At 37.2% G+C, this 16,594-nt stretch overlaps 2 pseudogenes; both read right to left on the bottom strand.

The window, feature by feature from the left end:
* Positions 1-3,559: 3,559 nt before the first annotated feature.
* On the bottom strand, positions 3,560-5,769 carry LOC139446030 (uncharacterized; annotated as a pseudogene).
* Positions 5,770-10,087: 4,318 nt separating this feature from the next.
* On the bottom strand, positions 10,088-12,297 carry LOC139446014 (uncharacterized; annotated as a pseudogene).
* Between the last annotated feature and the right edge of the window lie 4,297 nt (positions 12,298-16,594).

The following is a 16,594-nucleotide window of genomic DNA, read 5'->3' as shown; positions in this document are numbered from 1 at the left end:
ATGCGTACACAAGCTCCTTCCCAGTGCGTGACACCTTCGATGTCGCTGTGAGGAGCTTAACGAGTACAACGTTTGCAATATATATGTAGCATCTAATGGATTGAGTACTTTGCCGATTGTGTGTAACTGGATGTCATGCTGTTTGAAAATCATTTAGTCAATGAATGAATATTCCATTATGAATGATACAAAAACAAAACAAAAAACCGATGGCAGTTTATTGTAAAAAAACAATATAAAAAATACTCAAGATATATAAGGTCGGTTTGCAATCTAAGTAGGTTGATTCCCATAACATTTCTTCCCAAATTATCGATTGCATAAACCACGTGGCAGTGACGGGACATCCTGTACTTTATGTGTGTATGTTTCATATAATGCCATATAATGCACGTATTTCGTGTATCTACCCTGTTAAGCACTTGCCTAATGTGTATGTGAAGTTTTATATAAATATTAAACAGATTATGACTACTGCTCCGGAAAAGAATCCAAACTTCATTTCCGAATGAAATCGACAGAAATTGTTGCCTTGGAAACGTAGAACAAAATCTGAATAGCAAAATACATTTTCATCACATTACTTGTGTATATACTAAGTTTGACGAGTTGCCTTGTTTAAAGAATATACGCCGATGAACTGACTCAGCATTGACGCAATATTGAAAGGAATATTTGATACAAAACAACGCATGTCATTTATTAGGAGAGATAGAGAGTAAAAGAACTATTAAAGTGTCGCACGTCGTATCTTTTACATAGAAGAAATACGTACAAACTGTATACACATATAAGTGATTTCCATATGATAAGGCTTCAGTTTATTTAAAACAATATGACATATAAATAATATGAAAATATAATATAGATAATATTACCACAAACCTAATTCAGGAATGGTTTTCCAAGAAGTGGCGTTATGCTCACAACAATCGTCTTGACTGGGCGCCGCTATTTTGTTCGAAGAAAATTCATGTGATATGAGATGTGGACTCTCACTGGTCAATCGAAGGGACATAAGTCGTAATAGCCACTGGTGGCTCTACGATCGAGCCCAGAAATGCCAGCCTATTTTCGCAAGGCTGGAGAGTGGAGTGAATGGAGTGTAATAATGCTTATAAAGTGAAAAGATTTATTAGAAGCCATTCCAGCGATAAGGAATATTACTTATATTACAAAAATTGCAAAATGCGCTTTTAAAGAAATATCCATTTTCTTGGCGATAAACATCACCATTGAGTTTTGATCACGTGGTTAATCCCCGACTTTGTTTGTTGTTTAACGCCGCACTCAGCAATATTCCAGCTATATGACGGCGGTCTGTAAAAAATCGAGTTTTTTGTGGCAGACAATTTCTTTTTTTTACAAGTCTGATTCATACACTTTCACGCATTTTCTGAGTCAGTTTCTTTTCTTCGATAAAGAAGATCGGTGCCTAAGGCCTTGTGCGATTACATTACATCTCTGCTAACCAATTTTACATGCAATCATGCAAGAAATAATATTAATTTGTGATACAATAATGACTGATTTCCAGAACCTGTGGTATTTAGCCATGGACCCTTCGTACAGTAAACATTTTTTAACGTTGAGTAAGTGATACATTTTGTTTTGGACAAGACTTGATGAATATAATAGGATTTATCATATAATGGGTGGGTTTCTCGGCAGGAAACTATGTCCGCTGGGGTCATATGCGGATAGAGATGCAAGTAGGGACTACTTTCACTGTTTATAAACGATTGTGCAAGCCAACTTTATGTCATAATAAGTTTCTTTGAGAGACATTTAGAAGTATGAGTACCAAGTAAGGACAAGATATAATATGGATGAACAACTTCCTTATTACGATTAGGAACGACGTTTCGGTGTAGGTTCTAACACCATTATCAAGTTTAGTATTTCATAATAAGTTGATTTCCTACAACTCAGAATGACAATCCAAAGGAAGCAAACTTTTTTTCATATGAAAGCTTATGTACTTTTTCAATTTCGCAACATCTATGATAGCCTGAAACCCACATTGCTACTTGTAGGTATATTTAAATGGGTATCTGGGATACTGGACATAGAACGACCTTTCGCGAACTTTGACCGACAAGTAGTCGACATTAGCCATTCAGAAAGCAGCTTTCTAATGTTTCTCATTGAAGCAGAGAGTCTATATAGAGACCTCTTTGTATTGTCTCCGTGCATTGAATCATATTTTCTAGTGGATAAACTACGAAAATAAATGGATGCTGCCACAAGTTATTAAGTGTGACAAAATAAATTCAAGAGCTTGGAGACGAGGTTTCGCGAAAATATATCACAAATATCTACAAGTAGTGAACGTCGAAACTGTCGAAATGCAGAAGGATCACACAACAAGTAGGTAAAGTTTAATAACGAGTTTATTAATTAATCATTGAACTGAAAAATCTTGTACAGTGTCTCGAGATCACAGGACACGATACTAGCTGTCATCTGTACTGGAAACATCAGTCGCTCGGCATTGTCTGTCACAACGTGGCTCTGGAAACCGGTACTTGTTCGTATCCCTCCCCCGATTGATATATCTCAACTGTTAAAATAATGAAATTGTACAATAAACTTTGAAACTTGAGGACGTCACATCTCCTAGAGCTGTTGAAATGCGATCTAAGTAATTAAAGCATGGGATTAAATCATCATATGGGATCGATTCTAGAACGATCCCTGTAGACATTGGAAGGTGACTGTGACGTTGGAACGACCTTTGACCCCCCGGATAGAAAAATCTGTAAACTGTATTATGTTATAGGGACAATAAATCACATGCGACTTGTGATAACTGTAACTTGTATACTTGAATCATTACAATCTTGGAATATTTTGGTGAGGTAACAAAACTAAATTAATTAAGCTTATATCCATTTTTGAACTGATGTCTTCCATCAATAATAGCTGTTCAGATTCTGACAGCAAGATTTTTGTTTACCAACAGGCCTGATACGTGGGAAATCAACGTTCACATTTCAACCTCGGGCTCTGTAAGAGATAATAGCAGCATAGGAAAGCATGAATTATAGTAATAAGGAGTACCAACAATGTAACCATCCGATTCACATTGTAATTATCTCTTAAATAACCACTGCTTGGCCGCAGTGACTGCTGAGTTTTTGTGCGGGAGCTCGACCTCCTTCGAGGTTTTGTTTGTTTTCATTTTTCTGCACTGACATAGTGAACAAATCCTTAAAAAATCAAGCACCATTTCATCTACCCGATCCCCATTTTGATCAACTCTTAAAATAGCAATAGGTTAGTTGAAGCGACAATTTAGCATGGACCGCATGCGAAGCCATCTCTTGATTTCAGTTTTCATAACAAGGAATGCAGAAAACATGAATGTACACGACACGTTCTTCAAGCAACAGCGTTTATCACATACATTTTAAGCAGAATATTATATAAATTTTAATTCATGTATGAAACAAATTGTATGTTATCAAAAATAGTCCCAAATAGTCCAAATGTTTAGTCCAAAAGGTCCTAAAACTAGTAGTTCACACAACACTGGCACAGAAAACAAATCCAAAGTCTATCTCTCCGTGAAGAAACTCTGGAACATGTATTTCACACAGGACACAAGGACGGCCGAACATGACTGGGGCTGCTTGGATTCTTCACCAAGATCTATCTCCACAACTTGAGGGCGGGCTCTGAGGGCAGGGACGGGGAGGGAGGTCTGGGGTTCGGGCTGGGATGAGAGGGGGTTGACAGTGATCGTGAAGACACTGGGGCGCTTACAGAGAGGAAATAGATGTCCTTAAATCATTGAAATCAGTATCAATCCACAGTTAAGCGTGTATGAAAAAAACATGAAAAGGTCGACCATTTTGTACCTACTTTATCTGGATATTTAAACAAATAGCAAGTGAGGATATACCGCCTACCGACTAACATAGAGAAATGCAACAAAACCATTTCTGTAATCACAGAAAATCTGTATTTGTACGATTCCGACAGTATCATGAGAGTCAGGGCACGATTTAGGAATTAGATATAGCTTGCACCTGGTGCAAGTTGACATCCCAACCATTTTTCACTAGACTAAACCGATTGCACTCATAATGGAACCTATTACATAATAAAGAAAATATCATCTCAAATCCCAGAATGAAATCAGTGTCATTAATATTTTGACATTTTCAGTTCATTGACAAGATCACTTTGAATGGAATCACTTATACATCCCACATATTTGTTTGCATTCTTGTTCTTATCATAAGACTGACCTGATAAGATTCATGACGAAAAGCCAAAAGGACAATGTCATATTACACACAACACTGGGAATGTGATGTAGTATGGTACAAAAAGTGTATTGAGTTCAAAGATATTACTGTAGAAAGCTTTTTTAGTAAGTCAGTAATAAATTTGTAAAATTTTGACATGCACTGGGTGTAAGGATAGATAAATAATAGGCTACATTTGTCAATATCAGAGGGCACCTGTGCCTTTGTTTTTGTTAAATCGAGCCCTGGTCATGAGCATGTGTTTTTCAATCACTAACAAATAGTGGTGATTCAAGTTGTTTGTAAAAAGGTCATTTATAGGGAAACGGAAGTAGTTTTATCATATATATTACAGAATAAGGGAGTGGTAGAAAAATGCAAGTCAACTTTCTTATGTTGTATATTAGAAATGAGTTCTGATTATTAAAAGCTTCGTGACTATATGATATGTATAGTTGTCCTGTTAATGTTTAACACAGATGACATGTTTCGAACTAATGTAAGTTGCAAAGGTTCTCGAATTTGTTTTTTCTGATACTAATAGGACACATTCAAACAACTTGAACCCAATGATGACCTACAGGATCAGGGACAGGAAGAGTCGTTTGGCAGACGGGGGCCTGGTAGGTCCTAAACCTGTGGAGATCGTCCTGAGCTATAATGGAATAAATAAAATAAAAAACATCATCCATCCTCATTGTATAGACTATAACATAGATGGGTTGTTTTTATAGAAACATAATTCCTGTGTGTGTTTAGGAGCCTCAGCAAATTATGCAAACGTTGCAGGGTTCTGTGCCAGGAAGTTAGGTTGAGGTAAAATGGTCACTGGACATTTTGGGACAAGAGAGACCTATACTTTACAAGTCCCTCCCCTTGACACCACATATGAAAACCTACACAAATCATGTTTTACTGACTGCATCCCATTACCACGGGAAGAAAAGGGGAAACACAGATCTATTGTTACTTTGATCATATATCATGATACTTGACAATCATTAATATGATTTTACCATAGGAATTGAATTGGTACCATATTAATAACATCCATACACATTCACTTCACAAAAGATCAATTGTAAAATACAAAGTACATAGACATATACCAGGGACCGGCGAAGTACATGAAATGTCCCATCTGTAAATGAGTATGTCTGTCATTCTCTTTCACTTTTATTGTTACCAAATGTTTAGGACAGGATTCAAGTTGGGAATGCAATCAGTCAAAAGGTATCACTCTCTAAGCTTTGAAATCAAGATAAAAAAACAAAATTAAGTTAACACTGAGACCACTACTAGATACCTTGATGATAAACCAAAGCAACAGTGGCATACATCGTGAAGAACGTGCGATACTTGCGGGATAATGAGCAAAATGCAAACACAGACGTGGAAACAAAGTGCAGCAGCAACAACCAAAATGGCGTCGTTTGTGAATAACGGAAGTAGCAACGGTCTCCATGGAGATCATCAGCGATCGCCGCGTCTCGTTGCTTTCCGTAGCTTGCATGTCCCGGAATAATTGTCACAAATGATATCCTTTTGATCACAACTTGGAATACCTTAAATATATGGTGCACAGTGAGTTCTCACGCGACGATACGATACACGAAAAGTTATTTTCTGTGTCGATACTAGACTGGGGTCCTGTCTACTAAAACTAGTATATCGCGCTAAGCTTGCGTCGCGTACCAACACTGGAACCAGTTTATATCGATACACAAAAGTCTTGCTAAACGTACTACTCGTTTAATGACTCCCACTGTTTTGTGCAGTTACATATCGCAGATGTGTTGAAGTAAGCGTTTAAAGTTAACTCACAAACATTGCGGCTTCGAACATGTGTCTGCTGCAACTTTTACCTTTAGAGCCTGCTCTGAAATATCGAGTTTCCACGCGATTTTGACCTAAATATGGGTATCGCGATACGTATCGTATCGTGACCTAATATGTATCGTGATACGTATCGTATAGTGACCTTGCTGTATCGTTTGACCCCGATATTGTTGGTTCTACTGTATATATTTCTGGCCACTAACCGAGTGGTGTCCACCTTGCATGTCCAAACCACGATTATGACTAAAGCCTGACAGCAAGTTGACAACAGATGATGGGTTAACATACATGGGTTCCATACCAAATGCACCTGGAACAAATTACCTTTTTTTGTGTATTTCTGTTGTAACACGCGCCGTGTTTTTGCATTCCAACACAATGACCGTGACCTTTTTCTGTCAAGGGCAATAATTCATATAGAGAGTGTAGAGTGGTTTCCCTTTGACTATGCGTACACAAGCTCCTTCCCAGTGCGTGACACCTTCGATGTCGCTGTGAGGAGCTTAACGAGTACAACGTTTGCAATATATATGTAGCATCTAATGGATTGAGTACTTTGCCGATTGTGTGTAACTGGATGTCATGCTGTTTGAAAATCATTTAGTCAATGAATGAATATTCCATTATGAATGATACAAAAACAAAACAAAAAACCGATGGCAGTTTATTGTAAAAAAACAATATAAAAAATACTCAAGATATATAAGGTCGGTTTGCAATCTAAGTAGGTTGATTCCCATAACATTTCTTCCCAAATTATCGATTGCATAAACCACGTGGCAGTAACGGGACATCCTGTACTTTATGTGTGTATGTTTCATATAGTGCCATATAATGCACGTATTTCTTGTGCTGGTAGATCGTGTATCTACCCTGTTAAGCACTTGCCTAATGTGTATGTGAAGTTTTATATAAATATTAAACAGATTATGACTACTGCTCCGGAAAAGAATCCAAACTTCATTTCCGAATGAAATCGACAGAAATTGTTGCCTTGGAAACGTAGAACAAAATCTGAATAGCAAAATACATTTTCATCACATTACTTGTGTATATACTAAGTTTGACGAGTTGCCTTGTTTAAAGAATATACGCCGATGAACTGACTCAGCATTGACGCAATATTGAAAGGAATATTTGATACAAAACAACGCATGTCATTTATTAGGAGAGATAGAGAGTAAAAGAACTATTAAAGTGTCGCACGTCGTATCTTTTACATAGAAGAAATACGTACAAACTGTATACACATATAAGTGATTTCCATATGATAAGGCTTCAGTTTATTTAAAACAATATGACATATAAATAATATGAAAATATAATATAGATAATATTACCACAAACCTAATTCAGGAATGGTTTTCCAAGAAGTGGCGTTATGCTCACAACAATCGTCTTGACTGGGCGCCGCTATTTTGTTCGAAGAAAATTCATGTGATATGAGATGTGGACTCTCACTGGTCAATCGAAGGGACATAAGTCGTAATAGCCACTGGTGGCTCTACGATCGAGCCCAGAAATGCCAGCCTATTTTCGCAAGGCTGGAGAGTGGAGTGAATGGAGTGTAATAATGCTTATAAAGTGAAAAGATTTATTAGAAGCCATTCCAGCGATAAGGAATATTACTTATATTACAAAAATTGCAAAATGCGCTTTTAAAGAAATATCCATTTTCTTGGCGATAAACATCACCATTGAGTTTTGATCACGTGGTTAATCCCCGACTTTGTTTGTTGTTTAACGCCGCACTCAGCAATATTCCAGCTATATGACGGCGGTCTGTAAAAAATCGAGTTTTTTGTGGCAGACAATTTCTTTTTTTTACAAGTCTGATTCATACACTTTCACGCATTTTCTGAGTCAGTTTCTTTTCTTCGATAAAGAAGATCGGTGCCTAAGGCCTTGTGCGATTACATTACATCTCTGCTAACCAATTTTACATGCAATCATGCAAGAAATAATATTAATTTGTGATACAATAATGACTGATTTCCAGAACCTGTGGTATTTAGCCATGGACCCTTCGTACAGTAAACATTTTTTAACGTTGAGTAAGTGATACATTTTGTTTTGGACAAGACTTGATGAATATAATAGGATTTATCATATAATGGGTGGGTTTCTCGGCAGGAAACTATGTCCGCTGGGGTCATATGCGGATAGAGATGCAAGTAGGGACTACTTTCACTGTTTATAAACGATTGTGCAAGCCAACTTTATGTCATAATAAGTTTCTTTGAGAGACATTTAGAAGTATGAGTACCAAGTAAGGACAGGATATAATATGGATGAACAACTTCCTTATTACGATTAGGAACGACGTTTCGGTGTAGGTTCTAACACCATTATCAAGTTTAGTATTTCATAATAAGTTGATTTCCTACAACTCAGAATGACAATCCAAAGGAAGCAAACTTTTTTTCATATCAAAGCTTATGTACTTTTTCAATTTCGCAACATCTTTGATAGCCTGAAACCCACATTGCTACTTGTAGGTATATTTACATGGGTATCTGGGATACTGGACATAGAACGACCTTTCGCGAACTTTGACCGACAAGTAGTCGACATTAGCCATTCAGAAAGCAGCTTTCTAATGTTTCTCATTGAAGCAGAGAGTCTATATAGAGACCTCTTTGTATTGTCTCCGTGCATTGAATCATATTTTCTAGTGGATAAACTACGAAAATAAATGGATGCTGCCACAAGTTATAAAGTGTGACAAAATAAATTCCAGAGCTTGGAGACGAGGTTTCGCGAAAATATATCACAAATATCTACAAGTAGCGAACGTCGAAACTGTCGAAATGCAGAAGGATCACACAACAAGTAGGTAAAGTTTAATAACGAGTTTATTAATTAATCATTGAACTGAAAAATCTTGTACAGTGTCTCGAGATCACAGGACACGATACTAGCTGTCAACTGTACTGGAAACATCAGTCGCTCGGCATTGTCTGTCTGGAAACCGGTACTTGTTCGTATCCCTCCCACGATTGATATAACTCAACTGTTAAAATAATGAAATTGTACAATAAACTTTGAAACTTGAGGACGCCACATCTCCTAGAGCTGTCGAAATGCGATCTAAGTAATTAAAGCATGGGATTAAATCATCATATGGGATCGATTCTAGAACGATCCCTGTAGACATTGGAAGGTGACTGTGACGTCGGAACGACCTTTGACCCCCCGGATAGAAAAATCTGTAAACTGTATTATGTTATAGGGACTTGTGATAACTGTAACTTGTTTACTTGAATCATTACAATCTTGGAATATTTTGGTGAGGTAACAAAACTAAATTAATTAAGCTTATATCCATTTTTGAACTGATGTCTTCCATCAATAATAGCTGTTCAGATTCTGACAGCAAGATTTTTGTTTACCAACAGGCCTGATACGTGGGAAATCAACGTTCACATTTCAACCTCGGGCTCTGTAAGAGATAATAGCAGCATGGGAAAGCATGAATTATAGTAATAAGGAGTACCAACAATGTAACCATCCGATTCACATTGTAATTATCTCTTAAATAACCACTGCTTGGCCGCAGTGACTGCTGAGTTTTTGTGCGGGAGCTCGACCTCCTTCGAGGTTTTGTTTGTTTTCATTTTTCTGCACTGACATAGTGAACAAATCCTTAAAAAATCAAGCACCATTTCATCTACCCGATCCCCATTTTGATCAACTCTTAAAATAGCAATAGGTTAGTTGAAGCGACAATTTAGCATGGACCGCATGCGAAGCCATCTCTTGATTTCAGTTTTCATAACAAGGAATGCAGAAAACATGAATGTACACGACACGTTCTTCAAGCAACAGCGTTTATCACATACATTTTAAGCAGAATATTATATAAATTTTAATTCATGTATGAAACAAAGTGTATGTTATCAAAAATAGTCCCAAATAGTCCAAATGTTTAGTCCAAAAGGTCCTAAAACTAGTAGTTCACACAACACTGGCACAGAAAACAAATCCAAAGTCTATCTCTCCGTGAAGAAACTCTGGAACATGTATTTCACACAGGACACAAGGACGGCCGAACATGACTGGGGCTGCTTGGATTCTTCACCAAGATCTATCTCCACAACTTGAGGGCGGGCTCTGAGGGCAGGGACGGGGAGGGAGGTCTGGGGTTCGGGCTGGGATGAGAGGGGGTTGACAGTGATCGTGAAGACACTGGGGCGCTTACAGAGAGGAAATAGATGTCCTTAAATCATTGAAATCAGTATCAATCCACAGTTAAGCGTGTATGAAAAAAACATGAAAAGGTCGACCATTTTGTACCTACTTTATCTGGATATTTAAACAAATAGCAAGTGAGGATATACCGCCTACCGACTAACATAGAGAAATGCAACAAAACCATTTCTGTAATCACAGAAAATCTGTATTTGTACGATTCCGACAGTATCATGAGAGTCAGGGCACGATTTAGGAATTAGATATAGCTTGCACCTGGTGCAAGTTGACATCCCAACCATTTTTCACTAGACTAAACCGATTGCACTCATATTGGAACCTATTACATAATAAAGAAAATATCATCTCAAATCCCAGAATGAAATCAGTGTCATTAATATTTTGACATTTTCAGTTCATTGACAAGATCACTTTGAATGGAATCACTTATACATCCCACATATTTGTTTGCATTCTTGTTCTTATCATAAGACTGACCTGATAAGATTCATGACGAAAAGCCAAAAGGACAATGTCATATTACACAAAACACTGGGAATGTGATGTAGTATGGTACAAAAAGTGTATTGAGTTCAAAGATATTACTGTAGAAAGCTTTTTTAGTAAGTCAGTAATAAATTTGTAAAATTTTGACATGCACTGGGTGCAAGGATAGATAAATAATAGGCTACATTTGTCAATATCAGAGGGCACCTGTGCCTTTGTTTTTGTTAAATCGAGCCCTGGTCATGAGCATGTGTTTTTCAATCACTAACAAATAGTGGTGATTCAAGTTGTTTGTAAAAAGGTCATTTATAGGGAAACGGAAGTAGTTTTATCATATATATTACAGAATAAGGGAGTGGTAGAAAAATGCAAGTCAACTTTCTTATGTTGTATATTAGAAATGAGTTCTGATTATTAAAAGCTTCGTGACTATATGATATGTATAGTTGTCCTGTTAATGTTTAACACAGATGACATGTTTCGAACTAATGTAAGTTGCAAAGGTTCTCGAATTTGTTTTTTCTGATACTAATAGGACACATTCAAACAACTTGAACCCAATGATGACCTACAGGATCAGGGACAGGAAGAGTCGTTTGGCAGACGGGGGCCTGGTAGGTCCTAAACCTGTGGAGATCGTCCTGAGCTATAATGGAATAAATAAAATAAAAAACATCATCCATCCTCATTGTATAGACTATAACATAGATGGGTTGTTTTTATAGAAACATAATTCCTGTGTGTGTTTAGGAGCCTCAGCAAATTATGCAAACGTTGCAGGGTTCTGTGCCAGGAAGTTAGGTTGAGGTAAAATGGTCACTGGACATTTTGGGACAAGAGAGACCTATACTTTACAAGTCCCTCCCCTTGACACCACATATGAAAACCTACACAAATCATGTTATACTGACTGCATCCCATTACCACGGGAAGAAAAGGGGAAACACAGATCTATTGTTACTTTGATCATATATCATGATACTTGACAATCATTAATATGATTTTACCATAGGAATTGAATTGGTACCATATTAATAACATCCATACACATTCACTTCACAAAAGATCAATTGTAAAATACAAAGTACATAGACATATACCAGGGACCGGCGAAGTACATGAAATGTCCCATCTGTAAATGAGTATGTCTGTCATTCTCTTTCACTTTTATTGTTACCAAATGTTTAGGACAGGATTCAAGTTGGGAATGCAATCAGTCAAAAGGTATCACTCTCTAAGCTTTGAAATCAAGATAAAAAAACAAAATTAAGTTAACACTGAGACCACTACTAGATACCTTGATGATAAACCAAAGCAACAGTGGCATACATCGTGAAGAACGTGCGATACTTGCGGGATAATGAGCAAAATGCAAACACAGACGTGGAAACAAAGTGCAGCAGCAACAACCAAAATGGCGTCGTTTGTGAATAACGGAAGTAGCAACGGTCTCCATGGAGATCATCAGCGATCGCCGCGTCTCGTTGCTTTCCGTAGCTTGCATGTCCCGGAATAATTGTCACAAATGATATCCTTTTGATCACAACTTGGAATACCTTAAATATATGGTGCACAGTGAGTTCTCACGCGACGATACGATACACGAAAAGTTATTTTCTGTGTCGATACTAGACTGGGGTCCTGTCTACTAAAACTAGTATATCGCGCTAAGCTTGCGTCGCGTACCAACACTGGAACCAGTTTATATCGATACACAAAAGTCTTGCTAAACGTACTACTCGTTTAATGACTCCCACTGTTTTGTGCAGTTACATATCGCAGATGTGTTGAAGTAAGCGTTTAAAGTTAACTCACAAACATTGCGGCTTCGAACATGTGTCTGCTGCAACTTTTACCTTTAGAGCCTGCTCTGAAATATCGAGTTTCCACGCGATTTTGACCTAAATATGGGTATCGCGATACGTATCGTATCGTGACCTAATATGTATCGTGATACGTATCGTATAGTGACCTTGCTGTATCGTTTGACCCCGATATTGTTGGTTCTACTGTATATATTTCTGGCCACTAACCGAGTGGTGTCCACCTTGCATGTCCAAACCACGATTATGACTAAAGCCTGACAGCAAGTTGACAACAGATGATGGGTTAACATACATGGGTTCCATACCAAATGCACCTGGAACAAATTACCTTTTTTTGTGTATTTCTGTTGTAACACGCGCCGTGTTTTTGCATTCCAACACAATGACCGTGACCTTTTTCTGTCAAGGGCAATAATTCATATAGAGAGTGTAGAGTGGTTTCCCTTTGACTATGCGTACACAAGCTCCTTCCCAGTGCGTGACACCTTCGATGTCGTTGTGAGGAGCTTAACGAGTACAACGTTTGCAATATATATGTAGCATCTAATGGATTGAGTACTTTGCCGATTGTGTGTAACTGGATGTCATGCTGTTTGAAAATCATTTAGTCAATGAATGAATATTCCATTATGAATGATACAAAAACAAAACAAAAAACCGAAGGCAGTTTATTGTAAAAAAACAATATAAAAAATACTCAAGATATATAAGGTCGGTTTGCAATCTAAGTAGGTTGATTCCCATAACATTTCTTCCCAAATTATCGATTGCATAAACCACGTGGCAGTGACGGGACATCCTGTACTTTATGTGTGTATGTTTCATATAGTGCCATATAATGCACGTATTTCTTGTGCTGGTAGATCGTGTATCTACCCTGTTAAGCACTTGCCTAATGTGTATGTGAAGTTTTATATAAATATTAAACAGATTATGACTACTGCTCCGGAAAAGAATCCAAACTTCATTTCCGAATGAAATCGACAGAAATTGTTGCCTTGGAAACGTAGAACAAAATCTGAATAGCAAAATACATTTTCATCACATTACTTGTGTATATACTAAGTTTGACGAGTTGCCTTGTTTAAAGAATATACGCCGATGAACTGACTCAACATTGACGCAATATTGAAAGGAATATTTGATACAAAACAACGCATGTCATTTATTAGGAGAGATGGAGAGTAAAAGAACTATTAAAGTGTCGCACGTCGTATCTTTTACATAGAAGAAATACGTACAAACTGTATACACATATAAGTGATTTCCATATGATAAGGCTTCAGTTTATTTAAAACAATATGACATATAAATAATATGAAAATATAATATAGATAATATTACCACAAACCTAATTCAGAAATGGTTTTCCAAGAAGTGGCGTTATGCTCACAACAATCGTCTTGACTGGGCGCCGCTATTTTGTTCGAAGAAAATTCATGTGATATGAGATGTGGACTCTCACTGGTCAATCGAAGGGACATAAGTCGTAATAGCCACTGGTGGCTCTACGATCGAGCCCAGAAATGCCAGCCTATTTTCGCAAGGCTGGAGAGTGGAGTGAATGGAGTGTAATAATGCTTATAAAGTGAAAAGATTTATTAGAAGCCATTCCAGCGATAAGGAATATTACTTATATTACAAAAATTGCAAAATGCGCTTTTAAAGAAATATCCATTTTCTTGGCGATAAACATCACCATTGAGTTTTGATCACGTGGTTAATCCCCGACTTTGTTTGTTGTTTAACGCCGCACTCAGCAATATTCCAGCTATATGACGGCGGTCTGTAAAAAATCGAGTTTTTTGTGGCAGACAATTTCTTTTTTTTACAAGTCTGATTCATACACTTTCACGCATTTTCTGAGTCAGTTTCTTTTCTTCGATACATTACATCTCTGCTAACCAATTTTACATGCAATCATGCAAGAAATAATATTAATTTGTGATACAATAATGACTGATTTCCAGAACCTGTGGTATTTAGCCATGGACCCTTCGTACAGTAAACATTTTTTAACGTTGAGTAAGTGATACATTTTGTTTTGGACAAGACTTGATGAATATAATAGGATTTATCATATAATGGGTGGGTTTCTCGGCAGGAAACTATGTCCGCTGGGGTCATATGCGGATAGAGATGCAAGTAGGGACTACTTTCACTGTTTATAAACGATTGTGCAAGCCAACTTTATGTCATAATAAGTTTCTTTGAGAGACATTTAGAAGTATGAGTACCAAGTAAGGACAAGATATAATATGGATGAACAACTTCCTTATTACGATTAGGAACGACGTTTCGGTGTAGGTTCTAACACCATTATCAAGCTTAGTATTTCATAATAAGTTGATTTCCTACAACACAGAATGACAATCCAAAGGAAGCAAACTTTTTTTCATATGAAAGCTTATGTACTTTTTCAATTTCGCAACATCTATGATAGCCTGAAACCCACATTGCTACTTGTAGGTATATTTACATGGGTATCTGGGATACTGGACATAGAACGACCTTTCGCGAACTTTGACCGACAAGTAGTCGACATTAGCCATTCAGAAAGCAGCTTTCTAATGTTTCTCATTGAAGCAGAGAGTTTATATAGAGACCTCTTTGTATTGTCTCCGTGCATTGAATCATATTTCCTTATGGATAAACTGCGAAAATAAATGGATGCTGCCACAAGTTATAAAGTGTGACAAAATAAATTCCAGAGCTTGGAGACGAGGTTTCGCGAAAATATATCACAAATATCTACAAGTAGCGAACGTCGAAACTGTCGAAATGCAGAAGGATCACACAACAAGTAGGTAAAGTTTAATAACGAGTTTATTAATTAATCATTGAACTGAAAAATCTTGTACAGTGTCTCGAGATCACAGGACACGATACTAGCTGTCAACTGTACTGGAAACATCAGTCGCTCGGCATTGTCTGTCACAACGTGGCTCTGGAAACCGGTACTTGTTCGTATCCCTCCCACGATTGATATAACTCAACTGTTAAAATAATGAAATTGTACAATAAACTTTGAAACTTGAGGACGCCACATCTCCTAGAGCTGTCGAAATGCGATCTAAGTAATTAAAGCATGGGATTAAATCATCATATGGGATCGATTCTAGAACGATCCCTGTAGCCATTGGAAGGTGACTGTGACGTCGGAACGACCTTTGACCCCCCGGATAGAAAAATCTGTAAACTGTATTATGTTATAGGGACTTGTGATAACTGTAACTTGTTTACTTGAATCATTACAATCTTGGAATATTTTGGTGAGGTAACAAAACTAAATTAATTAAGCTTATATCCATTTTTGAACTGATGTCTTCCATCAATAATAGCTGTTCAGATTCTGACAGCAAGATTTTTGTTTACCAACAGGCCTGATACGTGGGAAATCAACGTTCACATTTCAACCTCGGGCTCTGTAAGAGATAATAGCAGCATGGGAAAGCATGAATTATAGTAATAAGGAGTACCAACAATGTAACCATCCGATTCACATTGTAATTATCTCTTAAATAACCACTGCTTGGCCGCAGTGACTGCTGAGTTTTTGTGCGGGAGCTCGACCTCCTTCGAGGTTTTGTTTGTTTTCATTTTTCTGCACTGACATAGTGAACAAATCCTTAAAAAATCAAGCACCATTTCATCTACCCGATCCCCATTTTGATCAACTCTTAAAATAGCAATAGGTTAGTTGAAGCGACAATTTAGCATGGACCGCATGCGAAGCCATCTCTTGATTTCAGTTTTCATAACAAGGAATGCAGAAAACATGAATGTACACGACACGTTCTTCAAGCAACAGCGTTTATCACATACATTTTAAGCAGAATATTATATAAATTTTAATTCATGTATGAAACAAAGTGTATGTTATCAAAAATAGTCCCAAATAGTCCAAATGTTTAGTCCAAAAGGTCCTAAAACTAGTAGTTCACACAACACTGGCACAGAAAACAAATCCAAAGT

The sequence above is a fragment of the Haliotis cracherodii genome, unplaced genomic scaffold (assembly GCF_022045235.1).
Source record: "Haliotis cracherodii isolate W230 unplaced genomic scaffold, xgHalCrac1.p SCAF_6, whole genome shotgun sequence".
NCBI classification, from domain to species: Eukaryota; Metazoa; Mollusca; class Gastropoda; order Lepetellida; family Haliotidae; genus Haliotis; species Haliotis cracherodii.
This window is presented reverse-complemented; position numbering and strand designations above follow the sequence as displayed.